Raw genomic sequence first — 21,866 nt, forward strand, 5'->3', positions numbered from 1 at the left:
CTCAAATGGATTTTTACCCAGAACGAGCTCAACATGAGGCAACGTCGGTGGATTGAAGTATTGGAGGAATGTGATCTAATTTTGCAGAATCCATCAACGGCTAGATCTCTGGCTACAAAGGTATCTATGCCAAACAACCCTATACTTGAACTAGCTAGAGAGGAAGCATGCCATGATTTGACCTACCAAACAATGATAAAGGAAATATCTACCAAGGAGCAGAATCAGAAGTTGCAAGCTAAGTATCAAGAATTTTCCATTGATAATGGGCTTGTCTACTACAGAACAAGGCTGTGTATACCAACAAGCCAGTCACTTAAGCAGAAGATATTATGGGAAGCTCATGATTCTCCTTTCGCAGGACATCCTGGCTATGCAAAAACTCTTAATGCAGTTAGGAAGAGCTACCATTGGGAGAGGGTCAAAGGTGACGTTCTCAAGTATGTCACTGAATGTTTGTCTTGCCAACGTATCAAGGCCGAACATGTCATGATGCCAGGAAACTGCAACCGCTTGACATTCCCCAAATGAAATGGGAATTCATCAGTATGGATTTTGTTGTGGGCTTACCCCAAATCCAAGGAGGATACAATTCCATTATGGTTGTGGTTGACATGCTTACCAAGGTTGCACACTTGATTCCAGTAAAGACAAACTATAAAGCCTCCGACATTGCAAGATTGTTTATCAAGGAGATATTCAAGCTACATGGGTTACCTAAAAGAATCATTAGTGATCGAGATTCTCTCTTCACATCACACTTCTCGCGAGCTATCTTTGAAGCCATTGGGACTCAACTCTGTTTTAGCACCGCTTACCATCCCCAAACAGATGGCCAAACAGAGCGAGTAAATCAAATCATTGAGGATATGCTTAGGGCATACTGCTGTCGAGAGCCGAAGAGGTGGATTCAATACTTGCCATTAGTTGAATTTGCCTGCAATGCCTCTTACCAGCAGAGCATTCAAATGACCCCTTTCCAGGCATTGTATGGTCATGATTGTCGAAGTCCCCTAAACTTTTCTGATCCAACCCTAAGAGTTGAAGCTTCAAGACAAATGTTGGAGGACATGGATGATCAAATAAGGTCAATAAGACAAGACATACAAGCAGCCAAGGATAGACAAAAGGCATATGCAGATTTGAAACGTCAAGAAAGAGTCTTCGAAGAAGGAGACATGGTCTTCATTCAGGTACACCCTAAAAAGAGTTCTCTATCCCTAGGAGAATGCAAGAAGCTAAGTCCAAGGTATTGTGGGCCGTATAAAATCCTCAAATGCCTAGGACCCAATGCTTATAGATTGCAACTCCCTGAGAACCTAAAGGTTCACAATGTATTCCATATCAGCCTATTGAAAAAATATGTACCCAATCCTAATCATGTACTCGATGACCAACAAATTGTAATGCCTAGTCAAGGAGTCCTTGAACTAAGGCCAAAAAGGATCTTAGATGTTAGGGAAAGATAGTTAAGATCTAGAACCTTGAAAGAATGCCTTGTCCAGTGGAAAGATTATCCCGAAGAGGATGCCACTTGGGTAGATGAAGGCACTCTCAACCATCAATATCCCCAGTTTATCTCGAGATGAGGACATCTCGATTTCTCCAAGGGGGAGAGAATGTAATATTCCGCATTGTGAAAATAAATGGGACTTATCGAAATTTTTTTTAATTCCCCCCCTTATCCCTCCAGCCGACTGACGAGCTGGAGGGGGAGGGGAATAGAAGGAGCTGTAAGCTCCTTGGTGGATCCTTAGGAGGGAGGGGGACCATGCGTGTTGACACGCCATGAGGAAAGATCCCCCTCCCTTCCACTATTTAACCAAGGGGGGGGCCGCTGTACAGGAGGAGGCTGGGCCGTGCCGCCATAACTCCGAGCCGAGGGAGGAAGACGAGTCGCCAATATCTGCCTCCACCACATCGCCATTTACAGCCGACAGTCCGTCTTGGGAGACCGTGAGCTGCTGCGCCAGTCAGCAGCCGCCTCCCAACACGCCGCTTGCAGGCGCAGGCCCTGCCACCTGCCCATCACGCAAGCTTTTTCCCCCACTTGGCCCTTCAAAAAGCCCCTTGGAAGGTTCCAAGGTGGGCTTCCTAAGCCTTGTTCCCCCCCCTCCCGGGTTTTTAAATCCCCCCCTAAGCCCCCTTGTTCCCCCCCCCCCCGGGATTCAAAAAGCCTCTTAGCCTTCCCATGGTTTTTGGAACCACACACCCCCCTAGGAATTCAAATTCCCCCTTTCTCTTTAAGCCCTTGTTTCCCCCCCTCCCGGGTTTTTAATCCCCCCCCTAAGCCTTCTTTTTTCCCCCTCTGGATTTTAATCCCTCCAAAGCCCTTATTACCCCCCGGATTTAAATTTTCCCCCCTAAGCCCCCTTGTTTCCCCTCTCGGTTTTTAATTTTCCCCCCTAAGCCCTTGCCCTTTTCCCCTCCTCATAGCTCTTTAGACTATTCAAGTCACACCCATAGGCCTACCTTGTCCTTAGGCTACCTTGCAGATTTCCATTCTCTTGCATTAATTCCTTCACTCACTTTTTAGATCTTCTTGAGCAAGTGCTCTCTTAATTGAGCTTTTTGTTCTTAGTTTTATCAAACAAGCCGGTGTCCACACACTCCCATGTCCTAAAAATCCAATTCTTCATCATGGCCTCGTATGGTATTCCATAATGGAGAAATAGCCGTGAGATAAAAGATAGGGAGGGAAGTAGAGGGAGTGAAAAGAGGGAGTGAAGGAGGAAGAGTGGGGAAAAGGTAAAGGAAAAGGAAGGAGAAGACGGTGGAATTCCAAGAAGAAAAAGGAAAAGGCTATCTCACATTCGAACTACGATGCCGCCGAAGAAAGTCCAAGGTGTAGCTGCGGGAGGGTCATCTCCCGGTATCCATGTGGATATCTCCCCTCAAAGCCAGGTTTTTCTTCTTGGTGTTAATTCGATTTTAAGTCGATCATGCAAAGAAAAATTGTTAAGGATAGGATATATTTGTTCGAGTTATTTTTAACGAAGGAGTTAGCTTATGAATGACAATGTATACAAATTATCTTTCTTCAAATTGCATCAAGCATTATAAAATTATAGGCAAGATTAACCATTTACTATAGTAATATATTCCTAAAGTGTAGAAATTATATCTTGCACCATTAGTCTTATTCCTTTCGCAACGAATCATGGTAAAATGGCTAAATTCATGAAATGTTTCTTTCGATGCTCAAATTACTAGGGAGCTATCTTTGTTAGTTGCACATCTTAGCAAGGCAATTGTTGTTATTTGGCATGAGTTCATCTTTAAAGAAAATGGAAGTTAAATGTTAGGAATTAACAAGTATAAAAATTAGATATACGAACTCATTTGGAAAGAAAATGCAATAGGGAATTGCTGGATGACACTCTATTAACACTTTTCCCCTGCTATTTGAGGACTTGGGACTAATAAAGTGTATATACACCAATTTCTCAGCTAGGCCTTTTGTCCCAAGGAGTATTGTCGCTCTTTATATCATCTTGGCATTATGCTATATGACAAATTAAACTGTATTGATTGGGAAAGTTAATTGTCACAAGGATAGTAAAACCGTGACAAGACGAGTAAGATTACCTTCCAAAAGCTAACCGAACCAATCTAAACATAGAAACATTCATACCCTAAACACTTGACTACTTTCCTTACCGTGAGGACAATAATTTCATAAAGATAAGAAACTAGGGTTTGTCCCTAAATGAGGAAACCCTAGGCCTGACATACGTCAGCTTAAAGAATCTAAACAGATTATTCCATCACAGGACTTGCGCAACATGTACGAAATCATTTTGTGATTGATTCACAAGGAGAACAGGAAAAAAAAAACCCTCATCAAGGACGGCAGATCCTTACGCAAGTTATCTTGCAAAAAAGACGTAGTTTTGGATATCCTTCTAAATAAGAAAAGTTGTAAAATAGAAACTAGCATATCTAAGGTACCTTAGGGTTAACCAAGTTGGGTATGCTCTACATCGGAATATAAGGGATCTTGCCAAGTTACAAGACACCTTGAGAACGACTGCTGATACACTCAAAAAAAGAAAGAACACTTCCTTAGCAGTTTTCCATACAACTGGGTTGATTAATGGAAACGTTTGTGCTTGCTAGAGATTTTAGGGCTCTGTTTGAATTATGAATTACAAATTAAATAACTACCTATACTTCAGGTTAAAGGCCTGAAGGGAGAGGCAGCTTCAGTTACCACCGACTGCCTGCCTGACCCTAACCAAGGGGGTTGTTGACCACACCGGGAACGTGGACCAAACCCACCACGAGAGGTCTTTCCGTTAAGCTCTACTTGGAGTAGGAGGACGCTTGGGTGCCAGGGGGGGCTCTGGTCGTAAATCCCTCGCCTTCCGGGTCCTGCACAAGAGGCTAACGTGACTCGGGATTGGATCTCGAGGCCCGCATACTAGTTGACGGGCGAAAGCTTGGAATAGTGATCCCTGGAGATTACTGGTTAGCCTTCGGGCAGATTATGGAGAAGCCTATGGGTGGAACTTCTTGTATTTCAAAGATAAAATAATGAGATATTAAAAGAACTTGCTTGATGTTGTTTTTATATGTCACGTGATAAGATTATATGAAGGAACCAGTGCTTAACAAGATTAATTAAAGAAGCTGATTGTTATATGTCAAATTAATGTGTTAGATAATTATATAACTAAAACAAACCGAGGAAAGTGCGGAGGATGGGCCATGGGTCCGTCCTACGGTTGGGTGGTCCCGGTTAGCCAGGAACTTTTCTAAAAAATCTCGAAGAACAGTGGAATGATCATCATCATCGAAAAGAATAACGAGAACGATGACCTAGAGTTACGTCTTACCCGATTTACATTGTTTTAGGGGAATGGAATGGGACTATGCCTTATGGCAGAGAGGTTGAGCTTTGCATCCCTCTCGTTTCCCATTCTCCTTGAACCAAGTGCAGCGTGAATCCGCTTCGGACCTGGCGTTTCTGCGTAAAGTAGTTCGCTTGGGTCTGACGCTAGTTGCTGTTAGCTAATGACCCATTAGGAAAACCCTAATTCCGATCGATCCTAAGTGGGAACGGACAGGATACTTCCGCTACGTGGCACATGCGGGAAGAACTAGATCGCAAAACCCGTAACATTCCACGGGAGTGCTGGGCGGAGCTTTCTAGACATCCTTTTCGATGGACTGCTAAGAGGTGTCCTGGATGATACTAGGGGACACGTTACAACTGTGGAAAAAATGACTTGGAGAGGGAGATGGAGGAGTGGTCCTCCGTCTCCACAGGCCGGTCCTTTGGGATCAGAGGCTACAGACAGAGGTTCTTGACCGCCATGAATCCACCTGTACTGACCGTTCGTGGTGAAACTCACTGTAGAGATCGATCGTTCAAGGAGCTCCGCCTTCGCGCAAGATGGGTAGCGATTGGGCTCTCGATCTCAGCTTCGCTCTGATACCACTGGTGCACAGATCGGATGCTGTAAGCGTGCGTAGTGAGCATCAGAAGGTCCCCAAGAACAAGAGAACTCTACTTTTTGCACACAAATCAATGTAGAAAGCATGCACGACATGAACAAGAGACCAATTGGATGCAATCTCCCCCCATGCTCAAATAATAGCCCAAATTACAAAATAGCACGCTTTTGGCTTTTGAGTTTGCTTTAGTACCAAGTAGAAATAAAGCTAATGAGCGGGCGCCCAAGAAGTCAGGCATACCCAATACAATATCCAAATACAAATATCTAAATTATGCGCCCATGTGCATACAAAAATAATAAATAAATATCCAACGCCTTGATAAATAGGCGCGATAAAATATAGGCGCCATGCCTAAGGTATGCGCCCATCAAAATATAGATGATAACTCGAATACACGTTATCCTCCAATGCTTTCCACCGCCACTGCTGCTATCTCTACATATCAGCTAAAGCATTCACAATCATTAGTAAAATAATACAATTAAATTGACAAAAGTGAATACCTAGTAGTCTTCAGCTACATAAATAAATCAATTGGTTAAAAATCAATCCTACCCTTGATTTATCACGAGTGCGTACTCTAAACTCATAAATGTTTATTAATTTAAATATGTATTTTGCGGAATCACCCGCTATGGAGTCACCCATGTACACAATAAATTAACAAAATGCCCGAAAAGGATAGGCATCCCCATCAACTTCTCGCACAAATAATCCACTTTGTGTATGAGCCCCGATAATAAAAGTTTACGAAATCCACTGTAAAAACCTCACGGAATCCACCATGGCACAGAATCCACCGTGAAATATGCCTCTTGGCATAAACTATATATTTTGTATTGTACATTGAAACACTCAATTAGTTGTCACATATAAAGTATAGATATGACAAACCCTAAACACGTCATCACCTTTGGACTACATCCCCTCGAGAATTCCCACTCCTCGGCTGAGACCTCCGCGCCTTCGCGAGATGCTGCGGTCAAAGCTCCATGCAACCATCGCGTTGACATAAACCATGGCATCTTCTCCATGCCCTCGAGATATCAAATCGGTTGATGTCACGTACTACGTCAAAATTTAGATCGCGCTTCCTCTCAATCTTTCCTAGCTTGTTGGTACCTACCAAGCCACGTCTCCATAGAGGCATGGTGCAACATATAAAAGTGATTCACTTTCTCCTCCATTGCAATATCTATTCTTTTTTCTACCCCATTTCCAACCACCACATCTCCGGTCAATCTATCATCGTCCTTCAGCAACCATAGCATACTATTGTCTAAATCCACCATTGGTAGCCATTGTAAAATATGCACTAGCGCCTCAGACACCAACCATCCTTCAGCCATGCTACCTTCTGGCCGAGCTCGTTGTCGCACAAAGACTTTTAGGGTTTTCATGAAGCACTCCAAGAAGAGCATCCATCGTGTATGGACAGGTCTAGCAATCTCCACTTCATCTACAAGATGCACAAGAAGGTGTATTTGTATCGGGAGCATGCTGGTAGGCAGGTATTTCTCAAAGAGACAGACTGTCTCCACTGCTCCTCACCTCGTGCATTCAATAGAGGACATCTTAATCTCCTTCTGTGAGATCCATTGCACTAAAGTGGACAACCTCTAAATTGCTTGCGTATTTCTAGAGTAAGGCATCCTGCGATCGCGATCGGTAGTACAAACTGCTACAAACGAGAAAGCATTATGAACAACGACTACACTCCAAATAGCAAAATATGCAAGCCACTTACAATCCATTCGTAGTACAAACCTGACATATCTTATGCCAATCATGGGATTTTAGCCCTGATAAATTGGTCGTCTTTAGAAAACGCAGACCTAAGAGAATGCATCATACCCGCCGTCGGAGTGCGGATAGACTTGACTATTTTCTTCACAATGCACTCTTCTTTAGTGGACAAAACCCAAGGAGCATGAGGTAGCTGCAAGTGACCATCAACACACTCGACTGCTCCTAAAGTACCTCCATCTTGCCTACCTCCTTCAAATCCATTCATGCCCCTATAGTGTCTCTCTTTCTTGTGATGTGGTCCCATAGCAAGCTACCCACGTTCTTGAAAATATGCATGGGATCCAACAAAAGGTTGATCTGTAAGTGATTCCAATATGAAAACTCGTAGAAAAATGAGAACCTTGCATTCCATTTGGATTAGACTTCGTGTGGACCATTTTCAGATCATACAAGCTTTGGACATTCATATGTGCTGGCAGTTGTCCAAGAAAATCTTCCCCGAGTTCATGACCCTCTGAAAAGAAAGCGGTGTGTCCTTGATATACCATCTTCTTCATGGTTCGTGGCCTGTGGGAGTCTAACTATGGCCCACACAATGGACATGCATGATAACTTGAGATAACTAGACCTGTTCCAACACCTCTATCCAATGAATACAAACTTGAACGAGCTATAATAGATATTACCAACGAGAACGGAAGCCTACTTACCTAAGCTCTTCGAATCCTGGAAAGTCATGTATCATCCACATGAGAATTGCTAAAATATTGGTGGACCGCCGTCGACCATTGCGCTTGCTCATATCTTGCATGGTGATCCCCTCCTCCCACAAAATCTTAAGCTCATCGACTAATGGACGAAGATACACATCCATATTTTTGACTTTGTAGCGGCCGGAAACGAGTAAGCTAAGGATGAGATGTGCTTTCTTCGTAGAAAGCCATGGAGGGATATTGTAGTTGATAAGGACTATAGGCCACACACTGTAAGAATTTGAGCATAGACCGAATGGCTTCACGCCACCCATTGCAAGACTGATCTGAAGATTCCTTGGCTCTCGGGTGGGAACGTAGAGTTAATGTAGCTCCATGCACGTGAATCCGTTGATATTCATTGAACTCCATCTGTGGACCTATTCTGTGTATGCAACATTGTCAAACTCACCATGTTGCATGTACGAAACATGTGGTTTTTGCGGGGGGATAAGTGGAAAGTGTCTAAGAACATTTTGAGGGATGGTTTGCTTTTGCAAGTCCTCTCGATACCTGTGAGCACCACACTTTGGACATGTCTTCATAGTCTCGTATTCTCCTCGAAACAGTATGCAATCATTGACATATGCATGGTATTTGCAAGTGGCAATATATGATACTTCAGTAACCTCAAAAAAAATCATAAAGCACCTTAAAAAAGCACAAATATTTTTAATGATAGTACCGAAAAGAAATCAACGAAGCGTATGTACAAGGTACCTAATCAACTTGGTCACACTTGCATCGCTCCACCTGTATTTTTCTTGCACATTTAGGAGTGCAAGAAGTGTCTTCAGGCGAGATACTTGGCACCCATCATATAATGGTATGGATGCTTCCTCTCTAAGCGGATCAGAAGGCTCGATATCCATGGGCATCAATGCATCAATCATTGTCTCCATCTCAGGCTCCAAGATTGTAGGTATGTCTTGAAGGTTGCATGTCTCCTCTAGTATTGATGGTATAGATTGGATAGAACCTTTCAAGTGATGGATCAACTCAGGCACTCCATCCATCGCACCCCCACGAACTCTTCTACTGGTCGCAAAGGGTGCACTCCTCCTTATTAGGACGAGACGTCACCTCTGTAGATAGAAAATTTGCCAGCCGCACCCAATCTTTTGTATATGGTATTCAATTAGCTCGTGAATACAATGCATGATTGATATAAAATTTTCTTACCATTTGCTCAAAATCTAAGATCGTCTGATCAATGATCTCAGATTGAAACTCCCCAAAGCGTCTCACGTGTTCTATAGGCAATCGACGTTTTCGTCTAATTGCTAGCTTACATTGAGAGCAAGGACATGGGACATGCTGATTAAGATAACGCCTCGCGATCTTAAACATCACGACCTTCATCGTTTTCCATTTTATCTATGTTATGACAAACAATTTGTTTTTGTTATCATTCTTTTTTTCTTTCTTAAATTGTTTGAGAAGGGATTTCTTCTCTTGTAACTCAGCAAAACTTAACGTATGTAAAGTCTCCACCCACCCACAAATTAATGTATGTCGGAGTGTTTCTCATCTGGTGGTATTGCACTGGACCTCACCACCACTCTCTATTTGTTTTTTATCCATTCATTCTCTGCTCTCCTTCCATCTCTCTCTTTTTCTCTTTCTTTATTATGCTGTATGTTGATTCCCTCTCTCTTGTTCCTTCTTTCTTTTTCTCTTCCTCCCCCTCTCTTATTTCCTTTAACAAAATATCTCTCTCTCTCTACTACGAATTTCCTTTAACAAAATATACCTCTCTCTCTACCACTACCACTACCACTACCACTACAATAAACAAGAAAAGAAGAAAAAACAACAACAAGAACAACTACTACTAATACTACAACAACAACAACAACAAACAAGAAAAGAAGAAAAAACAACAACAAGAACAACTACTACTAATACTACAACAACAACAACAACAAACCAGAAAAGAAGAAAAAACTACTACTACTACAACTACAACAACAACAACAACAACAAAAAAGAAAACCACTACTACTACTACAACCACAACTACGATGACTACGACTACGTCTATGACCACGACTATGAAAATGACTACCACTACCACTACCACAATAATAAACAAAAAAAGAAGAAAAAACAACAACAACAACTACTACTACTACTAAAATAACAACAAACAAGAAAAGAAGAAAAAACTACTACTACTACAACAACAACAACAAAAAAAAGAAAACTAAACAACAACAAACAAGAAAAGAAAAAAACTACTAGTACTACAACAACAATAAACAAGAAAACTACTATTACTACTACTAGTATCACTACTAAAATCACGACTGCGACGACTACGACCATGAATACGACTACCACAACAACTCTCTCTCTCTACTACTACCACTACCACTACCACTACAATAAACAAGAATAGAAGAAACATCAATAACAACAACAACAACAAACAAGCAAAAAAGAAAAAATTACTACTACTACTACTACTACAACAACAATAACAAACAAGAAAACTAAACAATAATAAACAATAAAAGAAAAAAAAACTACTACTACAATAACAACAACAACAACAAGAACAAACATGAAAACCACCACCACCACTACTACTACTACAACCACGACTAGCTAGGACGACTACGACTACGACTACGACTACCACAACAACAAACCACTACCACTACAATATACAAGAAAAGAAGAAAAAAAAACAACAACCACTACAAGAGAAAGGCCCTCTAGACGAGCACTGTACACACGAAATAGCGGGCGCGTTTATCAGCGCGTCTATTGGCGCTAGTATATATACCCGCGTTTTTAAACGCGCTTATAGATGCAAAAATAAATGCACATATTATTCATTTCTCATAAAGTTCCTAAATATGACCAAACATCTCAATAGCTAGTATTTTTTTTAATACATTACCAACTTTACTTCTTTATGAGTATTACAAATATACATCCAATCATTCAAAGCTAATTATATATGCTACAATAAATGATCAATCTCATCTTCAATTAGACTATTTACCTCTAGGTCTATGTTACCAATAGGCAATGAAACAAATAAGTCTATCCCATTGTTAGATGTATTGCTATGCTCAATTTCTTCATCATCATCTACAACCATATGGTTATCCTCTTCTGTGCTTCCTTGAACATCCTCGCGGGGATTATCTTGCACTGTATCATGTATATCATCAATCATGGCATCATCATGTGCATCATCATTGATTGTTGGATTGTCATCAACTATCTCTATGTTGGTAGCATTGCCATATATTGGTTTTGAACGATTAGATATGGGGATGATGTGCCACCATCGGTTATTGTTTACCATTGGGTAATACACAACTTTAACGTGTCCACCTGTTCCCTTTAGGACACAGCTTAGTAGTCCATCGGAAAGATAGTCTAGAAAGCTCCGCTCGGCACTCCCATGGAATGTTACGAGATTTGTGAACTAGAACTTTCCGCGTCTGCCATGTAACGGAAGTATTTCGACCGTTCCCACTTAGGACCGATCTGAATCAGGGTTTCCCCTAATGGTCACTTTTGTAAACGGCAGCTAGCGTCGAACCCTAAGTGAACTACTTTACATAGAAACGCCAGGGACGAAGCGGATTCATGCTACACTTGGTTCAAGGAGAATGGGAAAAGAGAGGGATGCAAGGCTCAACCTCTCTGCCCATAAGGCATAGTCCCATTCAGTTCCCCTAAAACAACATAAATTGGGATTCTAGTAACCCAAATTCTAGGTCAGTACCCTTGCTGTTCATTTCGTTTGAGAAGAGCTTCTTGCTGTCCATTCCGATTGAGAAAAGTTCCCGGCCAACCGAGACCACCCATTCGTAGGATGGACCCATGGCCACATCCACCGCACTTTCCTCAAGGTTGCTTTAATTGTCTAATTACCTACCACATTTAGTTGGACATGATCAAGCAGCTTCCTTAATTAGCCCGTTAGACACTCGTTCCTTCACGTAATCTTAGCACTTGACATAGAAAAATAGTCTCAAATAAGTTCCTTTTCAACAGGTTATCATATTTATCTTTGGAATACATCCATAAAGTCCAGCCCGCAAGCTAATCCATAATCCGCCCGAAGGCTATCCAATAATCCATAGGGATTACTAATCCAAGATTTCGCCTGTAGACTAGTATGCGGGCCTCGAGATCCAATCTCGAGTCACGTTGGCCTCTTGTGTAGGGCCCGGACGGCAAGGGATTTATGGCCAGAGCCCTCCCTGGCACCCAAGCGTCCTCCTGCTCCAAGTAGTGCTCAACGGAGAGACCTCACACGGTGGGTTCGGTCCATGTTACCAGCACGGCTAACAACCCCCTTGGTTAGGGTGAGGCAGACAGTTGGGGGTAACTGAAACTGCCTCTCCCTTGAGGCCTTCAACCTGAAGCATTTAAATATCTTTCCATCCTTTAGTTCCTTGAGCAAACAATGCAAACAGTGCTCCTAAACTATTACAAGCACAATCATATCTAGTGGTCGTTTATTTGGCCAACTGCTAAGGAGTGAATCCTTCTCTCCGAATGCATCCAACATTCGATCCGGGATCAATTGTGACTTGGAAAGATCCCCAATGGTTTGTTTGTTAACCCTTTTGTCCTTGGGTTAGGGCCATACCCTGTTAACTCAACTTAACCAATACCTTAGGTTTTATTAACAGTAAATCCTGGCAACCATGTTATTTAAATTGATTGATCCTTTGCTTCCAATCAAATACCTAACTTCCCTTAACTTGGAAAATTTCCCCAAGAAAGGTGATATAACAGGATGACTACTCATCCTCTTGCACATAAACTAGCGCAATAACTTGCTAACCTCGTTCCAAGAAATGGCAAAACTCTCTTGTGATCAAACCCCAAGACCATGCGACGTTGCAACTTGTTGCACAAGTGTTGCATCTATTCCAAGGGATCATTTCACCCATTGAACGGCATTTTTTGGTCAGGGAATTATGATTAGACAAGAAGCAGGGTTTAGGGTGTCTTCTTACCCAACCCATTCCTAATTGCACTAGGCCGACAACGTTCGGTCCTAGGGATTCCAAATGCAAACCGATTTTTAACATTTGAACGAATGATCCTTAGGGTAGAAACCCTAGATCTTTATTTGCATGAGCGTCCAATTGACCCTACATTCCGTAAATGTGGGTAGGACCTTTGGGTATGAGGGTTTCGACTTGGCAACAAGTGCGAAACTAGGCCAAACCATGCCTATGCGAATCCCTTGCGGGTTAGGTGATTTAGATAATTCAATTTACTTGTCTTGCGACAAGGATGAACCATTCCTAGAGATGTTAACTTGATCTAAAGGAGAAAACTAGTTAAAATCAAATCGCATGATAAACTGTAGAATAACTTCCATTGAACCTACTAGGTCTTACATTCAAGAATCATGCCCACAATTATTTTTCTAAGCTTTTAAAATTTCATGCTTTAATAAACCATGCAGCCTTTCCCTAAATACAACTCTTGATGAATTAATTTTGCACACGACGAATGTGCAACATGCAATCCTTTCCTAACTACAACGTAGTTAAATGAAGTTCATGCCAAATAAAGCTAGAGTTAACCTATTCCATGTAAGCTCATAGAATGGTTTCCATGCTCTGCTATTTCCTACGGGTGTTAACGACTTTCCCTAATGAATCATTACAATGAAGATATTGCCTAAAAATGTGACATTCGCTTAATCTTTCCATGTCTAGTCAATGGTGCAGTTAATAATTTCAACCTTATAATGATAGGCAATAGGTGTTCTAGGCTCGTCATTTTAAAATGCACGACAGGGCAACATACTATTAAGGACGTTAGATGGATAGACCATTTCTTTATATTGAAAATACCAATGACCAATTTCATGTCATGAACTAATTCTAGTAACTGTTCAAATAGTCAATTTATTTCCAATTGCATTTAACTAGGCTAGGTGAATTTGACATGCATAGGTGCTTCCTAGTCCATGAAATTATCGTGCATAATGCATTACTTTTGCGTGGAATAAAAAATAGTAAAAATGTGGGCTTGTGGGCTCGGGGAAATGTCCACGTGAATGTTAGGAGAAGATTCTCCTGCAGGCTCGAATTGTGACTTCTTGGGGGCCATCGTGGCCGTAATTACGGACTTTCAGTTTGCCCTTACCCTTACGCGATTGGTGAAACTCATCAGCCTTCGTAAGCAGCCTCAAGTTCTTGCCCTTTTGCCTCGTACGCCGAAGATCCCTTCCATAGTTCGAATCCTTGAGAATACTGGTGTCGTATTGCTGCGCATTCGAGGTGTGAAAACCACCCGAAAGTTGTGTGTGTGATTTGATACTTTGTATATACTTAGTCGTTATGTTTGTCCTTTCATTCTATGCGGGAAATATAGTGAAGAGGGTTTGGAGCAAGAGGAATTAATCAACAATGCTCTTATTGACATGTATGGTAATGTGGAATGCACTGATTACTGGTTATGCTCACCTAGGTGAGAGTGAAGCTGTCTTCCTTATGTTAGAGAGAATGAGGGAAGACAATATTCAACCGGATGGAGTTACATCTCTTAATATGCTTACTGTGTGCAGTCATATGGGTCTTGTGGACCAGGGTCAGAAATATTTTGAGCTAATGAGTAGCCGGTATGGCATTGGTCCAAGTATTAAGCATCATAATTGTTTAGTTGATCTGCTTTGTCGTGCTGGCCAACTAGACGAGGCTGTTGTATCAGCAGAAAATATGCCTTCTAAACCTAATGATGTGGTGTGGAGCACTGTGTTGGGTGCATATCAAAAGTAGGGTGATGTAAGGATCACAAAACAAGTATTTGGACCACTGCTATATATAGGTGAGACAATTTAAAAAGGTCTTGATAGAGGGCACAAAAGATCTGGAAGGTAACAACAGGAGTTTTAAGATGCATAAATAGATGCCTGTGTAACAGCTTTACTTTTTCTCTTGTATGTTGTGAAATTTCAAAGCCCTTGTCTGGAGAAACCTCTACAATTTCAATTGGACATGAAGATTGTTATTATGGCTGTGGTGAAGAAAGGGAAAGAAGATGGGCTGGAAGGTCCAGGTTGTAGATGGGGGCTTAGCTGATATGTATAACAGTAGTGCTTTTCTTGCTGATCACATGGTAGCCTTGTTCTGGATGTTGACAAACTCAGGAACCACATAAAACAACACCAAGAAGCTATTATGGTTATGAGGACAAGACACAAGAGAAAGGCACCATTGAAGTTTGTGAGAGGGCTGTAGAAGCACCTCTCCCATCAACACCTGGAACCTTCTAGCTGCTGGCAGCCCAAGCTACACAACTCCTAATGGTTGGGATTCTATTTGGGACAATCTCTCTCAAACTACAAAAGCATCGGTGCAGAGTTGAATAGCAGCAATACCTGATAGAGCTGTAGCAGCAGCTTTTGACATGCATCACCCAATGGATGAAAGATTGGCATCCCCACCAAGAAAGCATGGCTTTAAGGAGAAACCGGTGTTATTGCAATCACCAGATGATTCTGTTAATGCTCCTAGACTGGACTGAATACCACGGTTCTCTTTCATTGCTCAAGATGCATTGCCTTTGAGGAAGAGCCTACCTATACCAAGCCATGAAAGGAAAATGACCTTAGCTGATGGAGCTCTGGCCAAGTTCCAAGAGGCTTTTCAGTGCGGTTTATTCTGATATTGACAAAACAGCACGAGGTGATGCAAATGTTAAATATGCCTGGCATGGCAGTTCGAGGCAGGGTGTTTTTGGAATAGTAATGCATGGGTTTGGGCAGCTAAGGGTACCAAAAAAATGGTGCAATGTATGGCATTGATGTATATCTCACTCCCGAGGAGTATGCTCATGTCAGAGGACTGGGCGATAATCAGAAATATGGCCGATGTGATTGAGGAAGTCCGAGGTCTGCTGAAGTCGGTCAATTAGGAGAAGGCCGCTTTTTGATATGCAAAAGTTGCGTGGTATGCTATTAAAAGGGGGAAAAAGCAAGTAGGCAGAGCCGTGAAAAGGCTTTTCCGTTCAGAGAGGAGGCGAATCCTGTTTGGGGGGAAAAGTGATTGAAAAAAAAAGCTTACCTGAGGCTGCGATTGGGGCATGGAGGACGGCAGATCGGCACACTCAACAGCGTTTGAGACCATGACTAAGACTCTTGCTACTACACGAAAGGCAAAGGGCGCATCTTCGATGATCCAAGACAGGGGTGCATCTTCGATGATCTAAATTGGCAAAGGCGCATCTTCGCTGATCCAAGACGGAAGAGTGCTGCTTTTAAAGCTCCAAAGAACACAAAGAACAATATGTTAATACATGTACTGCTTGGGATTGGCATGCTCTGTCTTCGTCCTTGCATGGGTCCTTCTGACCTTATTCATGTCAGCCTTGTCCCTGTTCTTGGGGATGTTGGTGAGCAGAAAACAAAGTCTACACAACATTCAGTGCAGGAATTATGAACATTGAATCTTACACTAAATCTATTGGCTTGTCGTGATGCAAAGGCGCCTGAAAAATCTACCACAGAGAAGCTTTTACAGTTTTGTCATGATCTGATCCACTGCTCAATGCTCTAGAAGTTTGCTCATATTCGAGGCCAACCCTGGACATAGTAGCCAATGGTGATTATGTTTACCCAGAACTATGGCAGAAAAGAAATACACTTAGCTGTTTTAGTTGACAAAGCTCTCTACTTGCATAAGAGTGAAAGCAAAATCCAGCTACCTTATCGTACTTTCATGGTTGATTTTCAACATTGAACAGACAATAAAGAGCAATTTGAATCCATGAACTTCTAGGTCAGTTGCATGACCATATTTGTAGGTCATATGCCATCTACAGCTATGCTTATAAATTCTTGTTGGTTTCTGGCAAGCATGTAAAGAAGTTCAGATTTATGATGCATCTGAAGCAACAGTTTTGCTATGGTAACCAGCGTTGGGCAGCTCTGACTGAATCTTGGAGTTCTCAGTCATTAAAGAAGACAAAAAGGGAAAAATAAACCAACTTGTGTTAGAAAACCTGTATCTTTCTTTCATGCTGGAACGAATACTTGTCTTTATTTCGTCAAGAGAAGCTTGCCTGCGTTTTTTTTCTCGTGCTGATATGTAAGAAGGAGCTTCTAAGATCCATATGATCATTATAGCAGAAGGATCTACAAATGCTGCAGAATTAAATCGAGTGGCCTAAAACCAGTGGATTAATTACATCGGAATTCATCTTATATTTTGTAAACATCTTGGCAGTAATACAATTGTTACTTGGCCTTATTTCCTCATCTTTCTTATTCATCTATTTGATCTTTTATCCTGAAATTTATCAAGGTCTTTTGAAGATGTGACTTTGCTTTCTTAAACCCTTCGACATCTTTGGTGAACCCGACGTGAAAGCGTTGCAGAAATTTCAGGATGGGAGATACTTCAGCCTCTATTTCAGCCTCTTCTACAATTCCAGCTGCGTCTACTTCAGCTCCATCAATGACTGCTGCGTCAAGTACTTCAACAGAGGATCTAAAGCAGATTTTGCAGAATATGTCCATGTATATGCAGCTCCAAAATCAGCATACACAATTGTATATGCAGCAGCAACAGTAATTGCATCAACAACAGTTGTCTCAGCAAAGGCAACTCTATTCGGAGCAGGAGAATGCAAACAGCACGACTAAGGCTATTGAAGCAGTTGAGAATGAGAAGAAGCTATTTGATGCCGTAATGTTTCAGCATATTTGAAGACATATGAGATCAAGATGGGGTTTTTTGGAGTTCCTGCTGGACTTATGAGTAAGTACTTCCTTCGTCTTGTCACACCCGCTTTGAGGACAAAAGTGACTGATCTTTTTATTCAAAATACACATTGGCAAGATTTTAAGAAGGCCCTGAAAGAAGAATATTTCCTTGAGGACTTTGGTATGGCTACTCGGCGGTCATTCCGAGAGTGGGTCTACATGCCAAACAAAGGTCTAGCTACTTCGGAGTTGATTCAAGAATTTGAAGAAAGGTATAGTCAGCTTGATGCCATTGAACAAAGAGCATTGGATGTTGAAAAAGTTGAGCTTTTCTTGCAAGCTGCAGATCCTGCTCTTCAGGAAGAATTGGGTGAGCTTCTTGAGGATCGCACGAAGCCTATGGGTCTTAAAACGGATTGGCAGGATGCAGTCTCGACTTTGACCAAGAGGAGGATATGGAAGACTCGCCTACAGAATGGTTCCATGACACCTACACCATCATCTGCTCCTATGCCTGCTTCTATCCTTGTTATTTCTTCTCCTCCTCAGCCAGTTTCTTGGCCTATGCCAGTGCCTACTGTTTCCACTCCACCTATTCCTCCTGTTCCACGACTGATGCCTACACCTTCTGCTCCAAAACCATCCGCTCCATCGGTGCCTACCTCTCTTGATGACATAATCAAAGGCATCACAGATTTGACACTGGAGTCAGTCAAAGCGGAGTTGGTGGGAAAGTTGAAGGAGCAGTTTGCTTCGACTACGCCTACTACTTCTTCTAGTGCCCCTACTGCACCTAGGAGTGCTCCCAGTGCACCTAGGAGAGATCGGAGATGTATTTGGTGCGATAGTACGGACCATCAGCATTGCAGGGATTGTGAATCTTTTCAGGATGCAAGGAGGAAGAATGTGGTATATTGGGGGCAAGATGGAAAGATTTGGTTGACTAAGAGAGGAGCTCCACTTGCTACCAACTTTGGTAAAGGTGGAATGAAGAAGTTAGTAGAGGACATGGCTGCGCGTACTTCTTATGTGACAGCTAGAGGTGATGCTTCTGCATATGGAGTCCAGATTGAGAAGGGATCAGAGACTCAGTCAGCGCTATGGACTTATGCTATGGAGACTGCAAACAAGGGAAAAATCTCTAATGACAAGATACTTGGCAGTGAGGTGACTTTCACTATTTCTAAGATTTTGGGCATCTCGAAAAGAGAGTTTCAGGAGGTTTTGAAGAGGAAAAGACATGCATTGTCTACCACTGATACACAGGGAGTTTTGATTGGGGAGTTGGATGAGGATGAGGATGAGGTTATGGTTGAGAATGCTTCTGTTTTTCCGTAGGTAGAGAAGAGGGTTCAGCCGATTATGCTGAAATTGATGAGCCTGTCATGATACCGCGTAGTCACTTTTCGTGGAGCCATTGGGCTAGGGCAACTACAGAGATGATGGTAAAGATTGGAGAGAAATAGGTGTCTTATGTTGCATTGGTGGATCATGGTTCAGAGATTAATCTCATAGTTCGTGGAGTTTATGAGAGTAACAGATGGCCTATGGATGTAGAGCATGGGTGGCGTATGAGAGCCGCCAATAACACTGCAGGTGATTTTTATGCTCCCTGTCCTAGTGTTAGGGTTTCTATTGGTGATGTAGAGGAGGATTTTCATGTCTTTGTGCAGGATTCATGCTCTTATCCCATAATTCTTAGTCAACCATTCATCATAGAGATGCGCATGGAAACAAAGGTCATGGATGATGGATCTGCTTATGCACGGATTCGTAGTAAAGATGGCATGAGAGCAGTTCAGTTTATGATTGTATGTGTGAACCATGTTAGAAACAGGGATACTCTCAGAGATGCACCTTTGTCCACTGTGAAGGATTCGGGTTTTCATTAGGTACCGCCGTTTCGCGAGACGACGGTGGTACAGAGCAGAGGAGATTGGAGTTCTCGCCTCCTCGCAGCAGTGTTTTCTCCTCCGGCTTTGTTGGGATTTCAGCAAACAGTTCAATGAGTTATCAAAAGACTTCTAGGTTGCCTAGAGTTGCCAGGCAGTATATATGCAAGAAATAGAATAATTTGAAAAATGCAGGAATTTTGGAGGATGATGAGCACATAGATGGGATGTATGACAGTGTGATTTGTGCAGATACGATGACAGAGATGGGAGATATGCTGAAAACTGATATGCAGAATTATCATAGTAATGTATTAGTGCAGTCCCTGGACATGTTTCATGAAATTGCAGATTTTGTGTCACAAATTGAGTCAGAGGCTGAGTAATTCAGCAAAGAGTGTTGAGTGCTGAAGAAATTCAGCAAACCGAGTTTCCAGCTGGTTATGATCAGCTTTCAGAGACATAGAGGGCTGAAAACTTTCAGCCAACAGAGTTTACTGCTGAAATATTTCAGCATCAGAGTTTAGGATTGTTTCTATGCAGTCTATAGAGCAGAGGGCTGAGGATATTCAGCCATTGGAGTGCAGAATTGCTGATTTACAGCAAGATTTATGTAATGCAGAAGAGCATAATGAAGCCACGGTTGACACGAAATACAAAACTATGGATAAGAAGGTGAAGCCAGTTGCTGTACCGCTTCCACCTAACAGTGATCAGCAAATAGAGAGGGCTGCTAAACAGCAAATTTTGAGGAATCCGGAGCATATTGGTCATAAATTTTCAGCAGAGACTCTTGCTGAATTGAAAATTGGAAATTGTGATTTCTTGCTACCCATAGAGAAGCAATGCTTTCAGGAGATGCTTGAGCGACATGGAAGGGGATTTGCTTTTTTCCCACATGAGATTGGATGTGTGAATCCTGATATTGTTGCTCCTATGGTCATTTTTACTATTCCTCATATCCCATGGAATCTCCGACCTATTCCAGTGCCTAAAGCACACTTGCCAAAGCTGATTGATTTATTGAATGAGAAAATCAGGATGGGAATCCTTGAGCCTTCATCTGCACCATACTCAAACAGGTGGTTTACAATTCTAAAGAAGAATGGTACTCTCCGATTTATTCAGGACATGCAGCCAGTGAACAGAGTTACTATCAAGAATGTTGGTATAGGTCCAGTTGTGGATGAGTTTGCAAAGGCATTTGCTGGACGTGCCATATATTCTTTAGGTGATTTGTATTCAGCTTATGATCAATTTCAGCTGGCTTTGGAAAGCAGGGACATAACCACCATGAGAACTCCTATTGGGCTTGTCAGAATGTGTACCTTGCCTCAAGGTGCCACTAATTCTGTTGCGCATATGATGAATGCCATGCATAAGGTCCTTCGTGATTACATACCTCAGCTTACCATGCCTTTCTTGGATGATGTACCCGTTAAGGGGTGTGCAGAAGAAGAGAAGAATGAGAGTCTAAATGAGCAGGGATGCAGATATTTTGTGGCTGATCATATTTCAGCATGTGAGAAGATTTTGGCCAAGTTAGAAGAAGTGAATTTGACACTTTCAGGGCAAAAATCTGTTTTTGGAGTGAATGAGGTTGTCATTGTTGGACATATGTGTGGATATTATGGTAGGAAACCCTCACCTGATAAGGTGAATGCTATAGGCAAGATTGCGGAGTTTGATCTACCACTTCAGAGGTACAGAGATTCATTGGAGCTTGTGTGTTTTATATGATTTGGATACCTCATTTTGCACACATAGCAGATTGTTTGTATCAGCTGCTTCGAAAGGGGCAGAAATTCTATTGGGATGAGAGCCACACTAGAGCCATGCGGAAATTGAAGAAGTTATTGCAGAATGCTCCTACTCTCAGGAAAGCGGATTATAATTGTGAAAGGCCTATTGTATTGACAGTTGACACTAGTCCAATCGGCATAGGTTGGGCTGTGGGTCAAGATGATGCAGATGGAAATAGGTATGCTATTCCGTTTGGGGCGAAAGTCCTAAACGAGAGACAGAGGAGATATCCGCAAATCAAGAGGGAGTTATTAGGGATTGTCACGGCTCTCAAATGTGACAAGGAGTACTTTATTGGAGCTTCAGTTGTGGTAGAGACAGATTGCTTGCCATTGATTGGTATGATCACGAGTTGCTCTACTCCGGATATAGCTATGTTGAGATGGATTGCATACATTAAGTCATTAAATCCAGAATTTAAACACATAGCAGGGAAGGATAATCCAGTGGTGGCAGATATGTTGTCTAGAGCCAGATATGATGATAAGGAGACTCTACTTGCAGAAG

Source organism: Lygodium microphyllum, chromosome 4 (genome assembly GCF_053477565.2).
Source record: "Lygodium microphyllum isolate KBCC chromosome 4, Lygodium_microphyllum_v1.1.10, whole genome shotgun sequence".
Classification (NCBI taxonomy): domain Eukaryota; kingdom Viridiplantae; phylum Streptophyta; class Polypodiopsida; order Schizaeales; family Lygodiaceae; genus Lygodium; species Lygodium microphyllum.